The sequence below is a fragment of the Sturnira hondurensis genome, unplaced genomic scaffold, assembly GCF_014824575.4.
Source record: "Sturnira hondurensis isolate 20B ecotype Veracruz unplaced genomic scaffold, ASM1482457v3 Scaffold0022910, whole genome shotgun sequence".
In the NCBI taxonomy this organism is placed as follows: Eukaryota; Metazoa; Chordata; class Mammalia; order Chiroptera; family Phyllostomidae; genus Sturnira; species Sturnira hondurensis.
In genome coordinates this window covers 3,537,965-3,551,733 of record NW_028095541.1, presented here as the reverse complement: position 1 = coordinate 3,551,733, position 13,769 = coordinate 3,537,965, and positions in this window count along the sequence as shown.

The following is a 13,769-nucleotide window of genomic DNA, read 5'->3' as shown; positions in this document are numbered from 1 at the left end:
GGCCCTGGAAGCTGCGGAAGCAGCAGCTCCGAGGTCTTTACGCGCCGGCCAATGGCTGCTGGTCCCGCCGCTGCTGCTTTAGACTTTACTCTGGGGTGCCTGGCTCCCGAGGGCTGCCGGCCCTGCCGCTGCCGCTTTTGTCTTTACTCACAGGTGCCGGGGTCCCAATGAGTCCTCTGTGTCAGACGCCCCTGTCGCTGGGCGCAGGGGGAAGCCTCTGGGCCCCGACCGCTGAGGCAGCCAAGGCTCCAAGGTCTTTATGCGCCGGCCAATGGCTGCCGTCCTGCCGCCGCCACCACTGCCGCTGCCCTTGACTTTTCTCAGGGTTGCCAGGCTCCCGATGAGTTCTCCGTGGCAGACGCCCTTGTGCCCTTGTCGCTGGGCACAGACGGAAGGAAGCCTCTGGGCTCCAACCGCTGCAGCAGCCGCGGCTCCGAGGTCTTTAAGCGCCGGCTAATGGCTGCCGCTGGTCTGGCCGCCTCCGTCCCCACTCGCGTCCCTGAGACCCCAAGGACCTCCAGCTGTCTGGTTCGTCACTATCTCTGGTCTCCTATCCTCATAAATGCTGGGGAATTGTTGGTTGGGGAATTGATTGCGCTGTTCCTCCGCAAATCCGCCAGGATTTTCCCCCAAGTGTAGGAGAACTGCAGTTGCTCCGTCCTACTCCGCCGCCATTTTTCCAGATTTTGCCATTTTAATTATGATGTATCTTCACGTGAACCTCCTTGCTTTCTTCTTGATTTGAACTCTGTGTTTCTTGAATTTTTGTCACTTTTTCTTTCATCAAATTAAGGAAGTTTTCCATCATTACTTTTTCAAGTAGGTTTTCTATCCCTTGCTCTTCTTTGTCTCTTTCTGGTACTCCTATTATACAGATATCATACGTTTCATGTTGTCTTGCAGCTCCCTTATCACCTCTTCATTCTTTCTGAGTCTCTTTTTCCATTTCTTCCTCTTTCTGGGTGTTCTTTTCTACTTGTTATCTACCTCACTGATTTGATCTTCTGCTTCATCCACCCTGCTTGTAAGTCCTCCCAATGTCTTTTTATTTCTGAGATTTTATTGTTAATTTCTTCCTGGTTTTTGTTTATGGTGTCTATTTTCTTTTTCATGTTGATGTAGTTCTCACTCAGTCCTTGTAATTGTCTCTGAGTTCTTTGAGCATCTTTATAAACATTATTTTGAAATCTATATCGGATGGTTTGGTTACCTCCATTTCTTTTAGGTCTTTTAGTGGGGACTCTTCTATTCCTTTTGATTGCATGTTCTATTTTTGTCTCCCCATTTTAGGTGACACTTTTTGTTTATTTCTGTGCTTCCTGATGTTTCCCTTTGCTAGCTGTCTTTTTAGGATGAACTTTTATGGTAGGAATTCTATGGAATTCAGTGGTGTGGTCTCTGATCTCCTTGTCTGGATGCTCTAGGTTTGCTCTTCCTTTGTTTGTATGGGCTCTCTTTTTTATGGGTTGTTACCTTTTTGTGGTTTCTTTGTTGGTGGCTTCTCTCCTCCAGCAGGTATACTGATATTCACAGCTCCCACCCCTTCTTGTATGTGATCAGTGGCAGGGGGTAGGCAAAATGGGCTAAGACAGTGAGAGAATATTTTATGGGGGTTAAAATATCAGCAAGTAGAGAAGAGATGGGAGATTCTTTGGATAAGTATAGCATTAACTGTGATACTTCACCCAACTATCCACTTTGTATAAAAGGTGAGAGATAAAACTCTTGTTAAAGGAGAGGTTGCTTGTGAGCTGAATTCAGAAAACAGAGTGCTTGTGCAAATTTAGATAATGAGATATAGTGAGAGTAAAGGATAGAAAATAGGCATAGTGTGAGAAAGAATAGAGTTAACTACAAAAATAATAATGTTTAGGATTAAAGTGAAATGGGCTAAGATCAGGTAGGGTTGCTGTGTAATATGTACAATTGTATGGAACAACAATTATTTACAGTAGTATTGGAACAACAATAATATGACAAGAAATATATGATTTGGATAACCAGAATAGAAAGTACCCAATCCAAAGCTGTGTGTTATTGGAGCATGGTTGAAGTGAAAGAAAGAAAATAAAAATACAATAAAGAGAGAACAAGGAAAGCCAGTTGAACAATGTAATTAAACAGAGAAATAAAATGATGAAAACTAAACATAAGGAAGAGAAATTTAAAAATACTAATAAAATAAAAGTGCTAAAAATAATGAAAAATAATAAAAGTACACATAAATAATAAAACGCCAGCTCTATGGGATATCAAGATGATGCTTGTCTCAGTTTCTCAGGTTTCGGGGTTTAGCCTTATTCTCCCCCTTTTGATATGTCTCTGGACCCTTCGTTACTCCATGTCTTATTGTCTCACTTGGGGGAAGAAAAAAATAAGGACCAAAAATATAGAGGAAAGAAAAAATAAGCCTCCCATTGACTGTAAATCTGTTCAGTGTGTTCTGCTGTTCTTGGATGCCACAAGAGGAGGGAGGCTGGGCTTCGCTTTTCCTTCTTTCAATGGTTTTAGAGGATGGGGACCAGGTCTAGGCCACAATATTAACAGTTTCTGGACCTCTGGACCAAGTTCTCAGGTAGCTGCCCGGCTCAAACCAGCCATTCAGCTATACACAGCATAAGTCAATCTCGGGGCAAGGTTCCACTTAGCCACCCAGTCTCCGGGCACAACAGCTCAAATCACCCTCAGGGTGAGCCAGCCAAGAGTTCATTACAAAGCTGGTGCCCACAGTTCTTAACAAGCACACAGCTTTTCAAACAGCTCAACTTTCCAATCAGTCCAGAGACTATCTGATTCAGGGTCTGACAAAGCCCTACTCCTCCCTTCTCCAGGTGTCACCTGGCACCTCAATTTCTCTGATGCCAGCATCCACAGTCCCAGCAGATTTGTACTGCCTCTGTGCGTCTCCCACTTTGTCTCTATTCTCCCCAGCAACTTCCAGCATCCACATCCTTCCTGGTGCCAGGCCGCCCTACCTGCTCTGGTAGGGGAGGGAGCTGGTAATCTAATGTTCCTCTCTGTATCCTGAGGCAGGTGTCAGATTGTGGGCCACAGCAGCCTTGGTCCCAGTGCAGATCCCAGGGACCTTATTATCCCAGCGCAGTCTCCTCACCATCTGTTTTTCAAAGTCCTCTGCAATTTTTGGCCTCCAAAATCCACGTAAGCTGGGATTCCACTAGCTATTCACTCTGTTCCTCAGAGCAGCTAGGTGTTCCAGCAGGGCACAGGGAGAACTGGGCTCAGCTCCAACCTACTCACCACCATCTTCTTAATCCTCACTGTGAAAGGAATTGTTTTCTCAATTTCCCTTTCTGTTAGTTCATTATTGGCATATAAAAATGTAACTGACTTCTAGATATTTATTTTGAATCCTGCTACTTACCAGTGCTAGTAAGTTCATTTATCAATTCTAATAGCTTCTTGATGGAATCTATGGGTTTTTCTATGTACAGTACTATGTCACTGGCAAATAATGACAGTTTTACTTCATCCTTACCTATTTGTATGCCTTTTATTTCTTCTTCTTATCTGGTTGCTATGGCTTGGAATTCCACTACTATGCTGAATAAGAGGTGAATGTAGACATCCTTGTCTTGTTCCTGATCCTAAGAGGAATGTTTGTACTTTTTGCCCATTGAGTATGATCCTGGCAGTAGATTTATTATATATGGCCTATATTATATATGGCCTTTATTACTTATGAATATTCCCTCTAATCTTTTTTGCTAGGAGTTTATCATAAATGGTACTGGATTTTATCAAAAGCTTTTCCTGCATCTACTGATATGATCGTGTGGCTTTTATCCTTCATTTTGTTTATGTGGTGAATCACATTTATTGATTTGCAAATGTTTTACCAAATTGAATTCCAGGAATACTTCCCACTTGATCATGGTGTGAGATCTTTTTTGATGCATTGTGGTATTTGGTTTGCTAATATTTTGTTGAGGAATTTAGCATCTATGTTCATCAAGGACATTGGCCTATATCTTTCTTTCTTTATAGTGTCCTTATCTGGTTTGGGAATGAAAATAATGCTGGCCTCATAAAAAAAAGTTTGGAAGCCTTCAGAACTCTTGAATTTTATGAAATAGTTTGAGAAGGAGAGGTGTTAGTTCTCAGAATGTTTGGTAAAATTAATCAGTGAAGCCATACACATTTTAGGGTTTTTGTTTGTCGGAAATTTTTTGAATACTGCTTCAATTTTACTAAGTGTAATCTGTTCAGATTTCCTAACTCTTCTGATTTAATTGTGGAAGATTGTATGTTTCTAGGAATTTATCCATGTCATACAGGTTGTTCAGTCTGTTGGCATATAGTTGTTCATAATATTTTCTTAGAATTCTTTGTATTTCTTTGGTGTCAGTTGTTATATCTCCTATTCCATTTCTGATTTTATTTGTTTGGGTCATTTCTCCCTTTTTCTTGATGAGTCTGGTTAAAGGTTTTTCAATCCTGTTAATCTTTACAAAAAACCAGCTCTTGGATTTCTTGATCTTTTGTATCACCTTGTTAAACTCTATTTTGTTTATTTCTGCTCTGACATTTATCATTTCCTCCCTTCTACTCACTTTGGGTTTTGTTTGTTGATATTTTTCAAGTTCTTTCATGTGTGAAGTTACATTGTTTATTTGATCTTTTTTTTATTGTTTGGAAGGTAGGCATGTAATACTATGAATTTCTTTTTTAGAATTACTTTCCCAGTGTGCCACAGAATTTGGATTGTGTGTTCTCATTTTCATCTCTTTCAAGGTATCTTTTTTTAAAATTATTGTTCAAATACAGTTTTTTGTCTTTTACTCCCATCCCAACCCCCCCCCCGTGCTCCCCACCCCCCTCCCATTTCCACCCCCCTTAGTTTTTGTCCATGTGTCCTTTATACTTGTTCCTCTGAATCCTTCCCCTTTCCCCTGAAATTTCCTCCCCTCTCCCCTTTGGTCATTGTCAGCCTGTTCTCTATTTCAGTGTCTTTGGTTATATTTTGCTTGCTTGTTTGTTTTGTTGTTTAGGTTCCTATTAAAGGTGAGGTAGAGGGGTTGTCAAGGAACATGTATAAACACACATGGTCAAAGCCAAAGGGGGTTAGGATCAAGGGTGGGAGGTCATATGTGTGGCAGGTGGGGAGTGATGAAGGTAAAATGGAGACAACTATACTTGAACAACATTATTAAAAAGACTTAAATAAATTATGAGACATACTGCATTGCTAGATAGGTAACTTCAATACTTTAAAACTCTCAATTCTTTCCAAATTAATCTATACAGTCAGTGCCAGCTCAGGTAAAATCCCAACAATGCCTTTCATGAAGCTAACAAGCTGATTCTCTGGATGTCTGTGGGAAAGAAAATGAACAAAAGTAATGAACAATATTTAAATAAAAGAAACCTGAACAAAATATGGCACAATGTTTAAACTTTAAAAAAGGCAAAAATTTCTTATATTTGACTTAATATTTTCTTTATGCTATAATTCTATATTATTTAGATAGATTTTCAAACATAATATATATATATATATATATATATATATAAAATAGTTTCATATATCAGAAAAACAAGCACTGGAAATTCTCTTCTGATGGGGATAGCTTAGCTCTTGAAGATATGGTGTTAAATGAAAACATGTGCAGACAATTATATGTAGTGTATTTCCACCTTAATTCACATTTTTAGAGATATACTTGATCTCACCTATAACTAGAACCTAATGAACTAAACAAGCAAGCAAGCAAGTTACAACCAAAGACAATGAAATAAAGAACAAACTGACAGTAACCAGAGAGTAGGGGCAGAAGGATAATAGGGGATAATGGGGGAAGGGCCATCAAGGAACATGTATAAAGGACACATGGATAAAGCCAAAGCAGGTAGGTTTGAGGATGGGAGGTGGGGAGGGCTGGGCAGAGGTGCATGACAGGGTGAAAATGGAGACCACTGTACTGGAACAATAATAACAAAAGTAAGTTTAAAAAAAGATATACTTGAAAGAAGAGACATGCCCCCATCATAATGTGCAATATCAGATGCTCCATATTTGCTGATAGTGCTCCCTGATGCTATTTAATGCAGTAGAGTATATTAAGTAAACTTAACCTTCAAAGCACTCCTCCAAGTGCCATGGATAATACCACAATGGGTCTATACAACCTGTCCATTTAGAGTTGGTATTCTAGTAAAATGCTCAGATGAAGTATCTGATAGTAATTGATGATCATTTTGGTGTCATGCTGACACCTCAGCAGTGATGAAGACAGGTTCTGAAAACTAAGTCATGGTAGGATAAGGGGAGTTAACTGGCTATAGAACTGTTTCTGAGGGCAACCAACAATAGCCTGGAGGCCCAAAGGGAAATGATAACATAAAATTTGGTTTTATGAAGTCAACATCAAGGATATAAGTGATTAAAAAAAACACTGGTCAAATTCCATGGGAAAAACATATATAATGTTCAAAAAGGTGACCAAGAACAGTTATGGAAAAGTATTATAGTTTTACAGGAGGGATGAAGGAATGATGATGGGGGACCTAGGGACAATGACAATGGGCAGCCATTGCCATCAAGGGAAGACAAAGAAGAAAGTATTACTAGAATCTCACTAAAGCAGAAGCCCTGGGGAAAGGGATACCCCACAAGAGCTGTGGAAGACACCTGTGCAAAAACCACAGGCTGGTAGGGCAGAGCAGCAGACATAAACACCCTAAATGCTCCTCCTACTCTCCAGTCACCCATCAGCACTTCCCTTTTACCAGAAATCTGAGAACAAAGGAACATAGGCACCAGCCCTGAAAGACTAGGCACCAGGGCATAACAGACACTGGCTGAGAACAAATCTGGAGAGGCAAGTGGGAAGTGACTAGACACAAGTGACACCAAAAGTAAGTCTCATGACAAGTTTTGAGTAAGCAGTTGATTAGTCATTCTTGGGCATTAACGCAGGAAGGAAGATAAAAGCCAATTGTGGTGTTGTCATAGCCTAGACACAGGGAGACTACATGGTTCATTTATTAGAATATAGATAGTCTAAAATCTATTGTGTCTATGAATGATACAAATACAAATACATTATTAACAAATGCTGAAAAACGATGCCACCACTGATAGTTGTGTAGCTTATTATGTGAACAACTATGGGAGGCACTGTTTCCATTGATGACTACATGAAAGGTGCTTCCTTGATTTGTGCAGGGCCATTGTACATGGCAGCCTTGCTAAGTCATTATGTAAACATTACCTTTAAAAAACCCCTAGAAAGGTTTACTGATTTTTAACTTTTCACATCTTAATGAAGAAACAAGTATTAAAGATTCACATACTGCCCTTTTTTATTGTTGTTTGAGTACCCTTTTTATTATTAATAATCCTAAAAGGTAACATAACAGAAAGTTCTAATTATTAAGCTTGGATCCTGCTGCAGCATATCACATAAGATGGCTATTTATTACAAAAAAAAACAGTTTTCAGGAATATTCTGTTTGAAAGAAAGTGTTCTAATTTATTTTTTTTCTTTGAAAGCTAAGGAAAACTTGACCAAGGCTCAGATTATTCCCCTAAACCATAACTTCAAAGAGCAAGAATGATTTCTCTAACTATATATACCAAAAGTAGATTATCCTTACTATCATGATTGTTTTGAACCAGAAAGCATATTAAAATAGGTAACTAGCTGTTACCTTAAATTGTATACAGATATAAATAACATATGTGTCAGTGGGTGTGTATACATACACACATACATGCAAGCACACAGGTGCACACACACACCCCCTCAGCAGTCACCATGCTTCTATCTCTCATGTGAGGATTAAAGGGCTTTATTTATCCTAGAAATCGAGGAATAAACTAAGAAAAACTTCTGATTACTTTGTTCACCTCCCTGGACAAGAATAGGCAGACATCTTGAGTCTTGAGTTCTACAAACTAAGTCGCTTTTGATCCAGGACTCAGATTTTAGATCACATTCACTCAGCCTTCTTTCCAGGGAAGTGCCTCTTCATTCTGATTCAAGGGTACCAATAAGGAGTGGCTCAGAGTTATTTCTGTCTTCTCCCTAATTAACAGCCCTATAAACTGATAATTCATGAGTTCACTTTTGATTGTATGACCTTTTATGCAAGACAGGGATGCCTGGAAATGGAAGTTCTTTATCAGACAAAGACTCTGAGCTCTTTCACTTTCTAACTTCCATCAAGAAATTCATTCTTTCAACATCTATTCATTGAACATAAGCTTACTGTCAAGCCCATGTCAGCTACCAGGAACAGAAACTTACCTTCATGGGCATTGTGCTCAGAAAACTGACTGTTGTTAACTGAAGGTCATGGTCTGCAATTCAACAGAAGTCCCCAACTTGGGACATAGTAAGGAGAGAGACTTTATTCAGTGAAGATGGCTCAAGTACAAGGAGGCTAGGGCAAGGCAGCCAGGGCTCCAATTCCCAGGAGATAGCTCTAGCTCCTACAAGACTGGCTAAAATGCAGACTTAGATGGAAATTGAAAGTGTGCCCCTTGAAGCAGAGGTGAAGCTGGTTTATGTAGAGAACAGTGCCCACTCACATCCTTGATTGGTCTATTTCTATGCAAACAAGGCCTCCAAATCCACATAGTTTGATTGGTTCAAATAGCACTGTCATGATTCGTCAGACAATAGTCACTCTGGTTGGTAAAGATGCAAATGAGTATATAGCTGTGCATCCCTGATTGGCTGGGGCAGGTCTTCAACTCATTGGTTGATTTATAGCCTAAGAGCTCCTTCATAAGGGTGTGGCTATGAAGCAAGCAGGGATTCTGTTGTTATACAAAGCAGAGAGAGTGCTGAAAATGGCCAGAGAGAAAGTGAAAATGCCCCCACTTAAATGCTGACCCCACATCAACCAATAATTGGCCTTCCTCACCAGCTAGGTCTTGCCAGTGTCACTGCAAGACAGTAAATAAGAGAAGTATGAGCAACACATCAACAGTGGCCCAAGCTTACAGATCTGTACCCCCACATACAGGTCCCAAGAGAGAGAATTTGAGGTTCTGAGACTAACTGCGAAAGTGTCTATTCTTAAATCAATGTCTGCTTTTCATTTGAATTTATATATATACTTATATATATTCAAGAGTCTATTTTTCAAATCATAGAATTCTAAATAAAGCATAATAAAATATACAAATGAATGATCAGTTTCAGTGTGCCCAAGCTTTAGTAAGTTATATGAACTGGTATAAGTTCCAAGGGCCTTACTCCACACCTGTTAAATTAGAATCTCTTCATTTTAGTGCAGGGATTTTAAACTTCTGTCTTAAAATCCTTTCAAGAATCTGCTCTTCTGTCTTGAAATTATTTGAGAAGGCACCAAGAGGGAGACTCACAGCTAAGGTCTTCCATAAAATAGGGGCTGCTGTGTTGACAGCATCCTGTGTTCATACATCTCTTGGGAATAGGATGGCAAACTCGGTGTGTCTTTGATTCTGTAAACTGGCAGGAAGTTCCCCAGGTAGCTTCTGTAACCCTTCATGCCCTAAGGCATGGGTCAATGGCAGTTAGTCCGGGGCTACAGAAGTGCAAGAAAATGAAAACCATAGGTATATCAAACCAGAACACAAGCATGTACACACACATATTTTCTTGAGCTCTTTTTGTGTCAGAAACAGAGAAAACCCTTAAATCACCATTTTGCTTTCTGACATGTATCAAGTTTCTTGTATTCAGAGATAAAAAGCAATTCATCCTACTTTGGTCATCACAGTCCAAGCTCAGTGTTTGTTTAAACCTAAGGAGATTAAAGCTAAACAATTTGCCAACACCCAAATTTTTAAAGTTTATTCAAATGCTTAAATTGAGGATCTTGTTACAGTGCAGTTAGAAAGTGCCTTCAAAAAGGAAGCAGAAAGGTACCCAGAGATATTTTAAGGGCCTTAGAAGGAGGAGTGAGGTGGAGCCCTTCCTGCTCATGCCATCTTAGCCAAAGAGATACTGAGTGAGGATCCTGAATCTTGGGAATTCTGAATGCACAGAAGTGGAACAAGGCTAGGGGTAGGGGTGGAACTGAACAGGATTAAGAGACCCTGACCATTAATGAGGCCAGATGGGCACAGACCTCCCTGGGAGTACAAGGGAACAACTACTAGGAACCATTTGAAAGTTGGAAACTCCTCCTACAGCTTTAAAACCCTCTCTCTTTTTTTTAATCCTCACCTGAGGATATGTTTATTGATTTTAGGGAGAAAGGAAGGGGGAGGGGAGAGAGATAGATTAAGAGAGAGAAACATTGGATTAGGTGCCTCCTGCACACCTGATCAGGAATCAAATCCATAACCTTTTGGTATATAGGATGACACCCAACCAACTTGGCCACCCTGTCAGGGCCCACTCTTTAAAACTGTTCACTTCACCCAAAAACAGCCTCGGGGAAAACAATGTTTGAGCTGAAGATACAGGAATAAGACAAAGCAGACTAATTAAGAAGATTGCAATCTGTTTCTGGGCCTCCTTGCCTGGGGTCACCACTAGGCCACTTATAACTTCTCTTTCCAATGAAGGGGAGTTATAAGCTGGGGAGGGTGGACGGAAGGTAAAAATTCAAAACTTCAAATAGCCCCATCTGCTTTAGTTCTCTATTAAAACATTAATTGGGAAACCACTGGAATTTAGGCTCCTCAATCTCCTCATACTTAAAAGTTTCTGAAATTGTGAGACTGAGCACCCTGAAAAGGAAGTCTGCTCAGCCAGGCTGGCTATGCATGTGTCTAAATGCGGAAGCTATCAAGTGCTAAGATTTATATAAATGAGGGCATTGTGTGTTCAAAAGGAGATCGGTATGTGTGATCTCAGCATTACTGATTTACCTTTTCCACATGATAACATTCATTAAGTAAGATAAGTAAATGTTGTTATGTTCCTTCTTTTCAATTGTCCACAGGTAAAACACAGGGCAGCCATCACTCGGGTGTAACTTCCATTCATTATCAATAAGCTGACACAAAACCAATTTTCCTAGCACACCATTACCCAAAATGACTTATTACTCCTAAAGCACAAAACCACTGTTTCACTTTTTGATGCATATGCCTTGTAGTTCAAAGGGCCAAAAGTGATTGAGAGAGGAAGCTACTCAGTGACAAGATGTTTAATGCTTGATTCTAACATCTAATTAAAATTCACAATGACCCATAAGAGGCTTCTTCTGAGCCAACCTTCATTTATTTAAGGCCTTGGGCATGTGGACCTTTAATAATTCATAAAATTAGTAACTTTTTATAACAACCACCATGCCTAAAGTCACTTCATTGTGACTGAATGGTTTTACTGATTTAGCCAGTTGAATTTCCATCTAGTAGTGTTTAAAATCAAGTTGAGGTGTATTAACTAGTCACTGCCATTTTCCATCCAGGAACAGCAAGAGTCATTTCTGAGTTAACTTAGGGCAGTTGTCTCCTGATATAGACATTAGGATGTGCCTGTGTATCAAGTAGCTCCTGATGTTCAAGGCTATGTGGTCACCATCTAACTATAGTATCTGGAAGAAGAATGATGATGATAACATATTCACACAGAACTTTTGTTTTTGTAGAACCTTCTGTAGATGGGTGGGGACCTTCATTTTTCACAAATACTACTCATTTGGGACAGAAAAAAACTGTTAAGTGGATAGATTACTGATTGCCCAAATGAGTCTCCTTTAAAGAGCCTAATGTCACTAACTGTATGGAATTCCCTCCCCTGGATGTCACAGCTTTGGAACTTTCCTTTACACTACACCTGCCCACATCATGTTATTATCCTTTGTCAGTTGCCTCCAGAAGATTGTACATTCCTAATTATCAGGGGCCTTGTGTTACTCATCTATGTCTCTGCAGCACCTAACGTAGTATCTAAGAGAAGTGTTTGTTGAAGTGAACAAGGGCTGACTAAGAAAAAAAGGGGTTCTTCTGATTATAGTAGAACCTCAAGAGAAGGGCCTCTGGAGTAGAAATAATACATATGTCCCATGCTTCCATCCCTATTTCCATCCCCTTGTGCCATAAACCACAAGTTAATCTGTTTATTAAAAAAGAAAAAGGTTTGTGTAGTGAAGTGCTGGAGCAGAGCAGGCAGGTCACAGCTCTCTTTATTCCACATAAACTCTGCAGATTGCAATTTGCAACCAAGAAACACACATGAGCCTTTTCTGGGACTTAGAGTTTGTGAGACAAGCCACAGAAGGATTCAGGGAAGAACCCCACATTGCAAGATTTAGGAGCTGTCTTCAGTTCTGCTAAAGTGCTACATGACTTCAGGAAAAGCATTTCATTTCTTACAGTCTCATTTTCTCTAAATTTATAAGGAAGAGTTTAAATTATGTCATTCAGTACATATCTACCAGGCACCTCCCATGAGCCAGGACCTGGTGTAGGTACTAGGGTTCAGCAGTGACCAAAACAAACAAAGCTCTGCTTTCCAGGAGCTCAGCTTATAATGAAAATATGCAAGTAAATAGCTACTATTTTGAGAGGTGATGAATGCTATAAAGACAAAGAAAGGCATGGGCACCATTAAAAATACAGTAAACTTCCTGAGTTAATCCAGGAATCAGGTCTTTCCATGAAATAACATATCATGAATACCATCACACAAAATTAAAACTGAAATGTGCCTTATTGATTATCTAGTTCCCCACTTAATTTTACAAACAAGGACCATAAGGTTGAGGTAGATAGGTAGGTAGGTTAATTGATGAGTAGACGGATGGATAAATGGATGGATGGATACATAGCTAATAGACAGATAGGTGATAGACAATAGATAAATGATAGAGAGAAGATAGATAACAGATAATAAATGAGAAACAGACAAAAAATGGACAGGTGGGTGGATGATGGACAGATGGATGGATAGATGTTAGGTCATTAGTTCTTATTTTCAGCTTTACTATCAGTGGACTACTGACTTCATGTCAGTAGCTTAAAATTAGCCATGGTGGAGTTGTTATTCCAAAGAAATTGCCGAATGCTACAAATCAGGACCTTTTAGATCTTTTCATTTGTTTTGGAGAGTCAGTTGTTTAATCTTACCCAGAACTCCACTGATCTGAAGGTTCTTATTATTATTATTACTTTTTTTTTTACTTATAAACTACAGAAATTTATTTCTCATAGTTCTAGAGGCTGGGAAATTCAAGATGAAGGTCCCGGTACATGTAGTGTCAGGTACATTCTGCTTCACAGACATCCATTCTTATTTATATTGGTTTTTTTTGAACTTTTAAAAAAATTTTATTTATTTATTTTTAGAGGGGAAGAGAAGGAGAGAAATATCAATGTATGGTTGCCTCTCATGAGTCCCCTGCTGGGTACTGGCCCGCAACCCAGGCATGTGCCCTGACTGGGAATCGAACCTCAATCGTGTGGTTTGCAGGCCCGCGCTCAATCCACTGAGCTACACCAGCCAGGGATCTTATTTATATTATTTTTAATTACAGTTTTCTTTCTCCCCCCTTGCTCTCCCCTGCCCTACCCACACTCCCAGCTCCAATAGCCAATCCCCACCCCATTTTCCGTGCCCATGGACCCCTCATACATGTTCCTTGACTTACCCCTTCCTCTTTTTTTCCTGTTATTGCTCTCCCCCCTCCTCTCTGGTCATTGTCAGATTGTTCTTTATTGCCATGCCTCTAGTTCTATTTTGCTGGTTTGTTTGTTTTGTTGATTAGGTTCCACTTTTAGGTGAGATCATATGGTATTTGTCTTTTACCATTTGGCTTATTTCACTTAGCATAATGCTCTCCAGTTCCATCCATGCTACCAC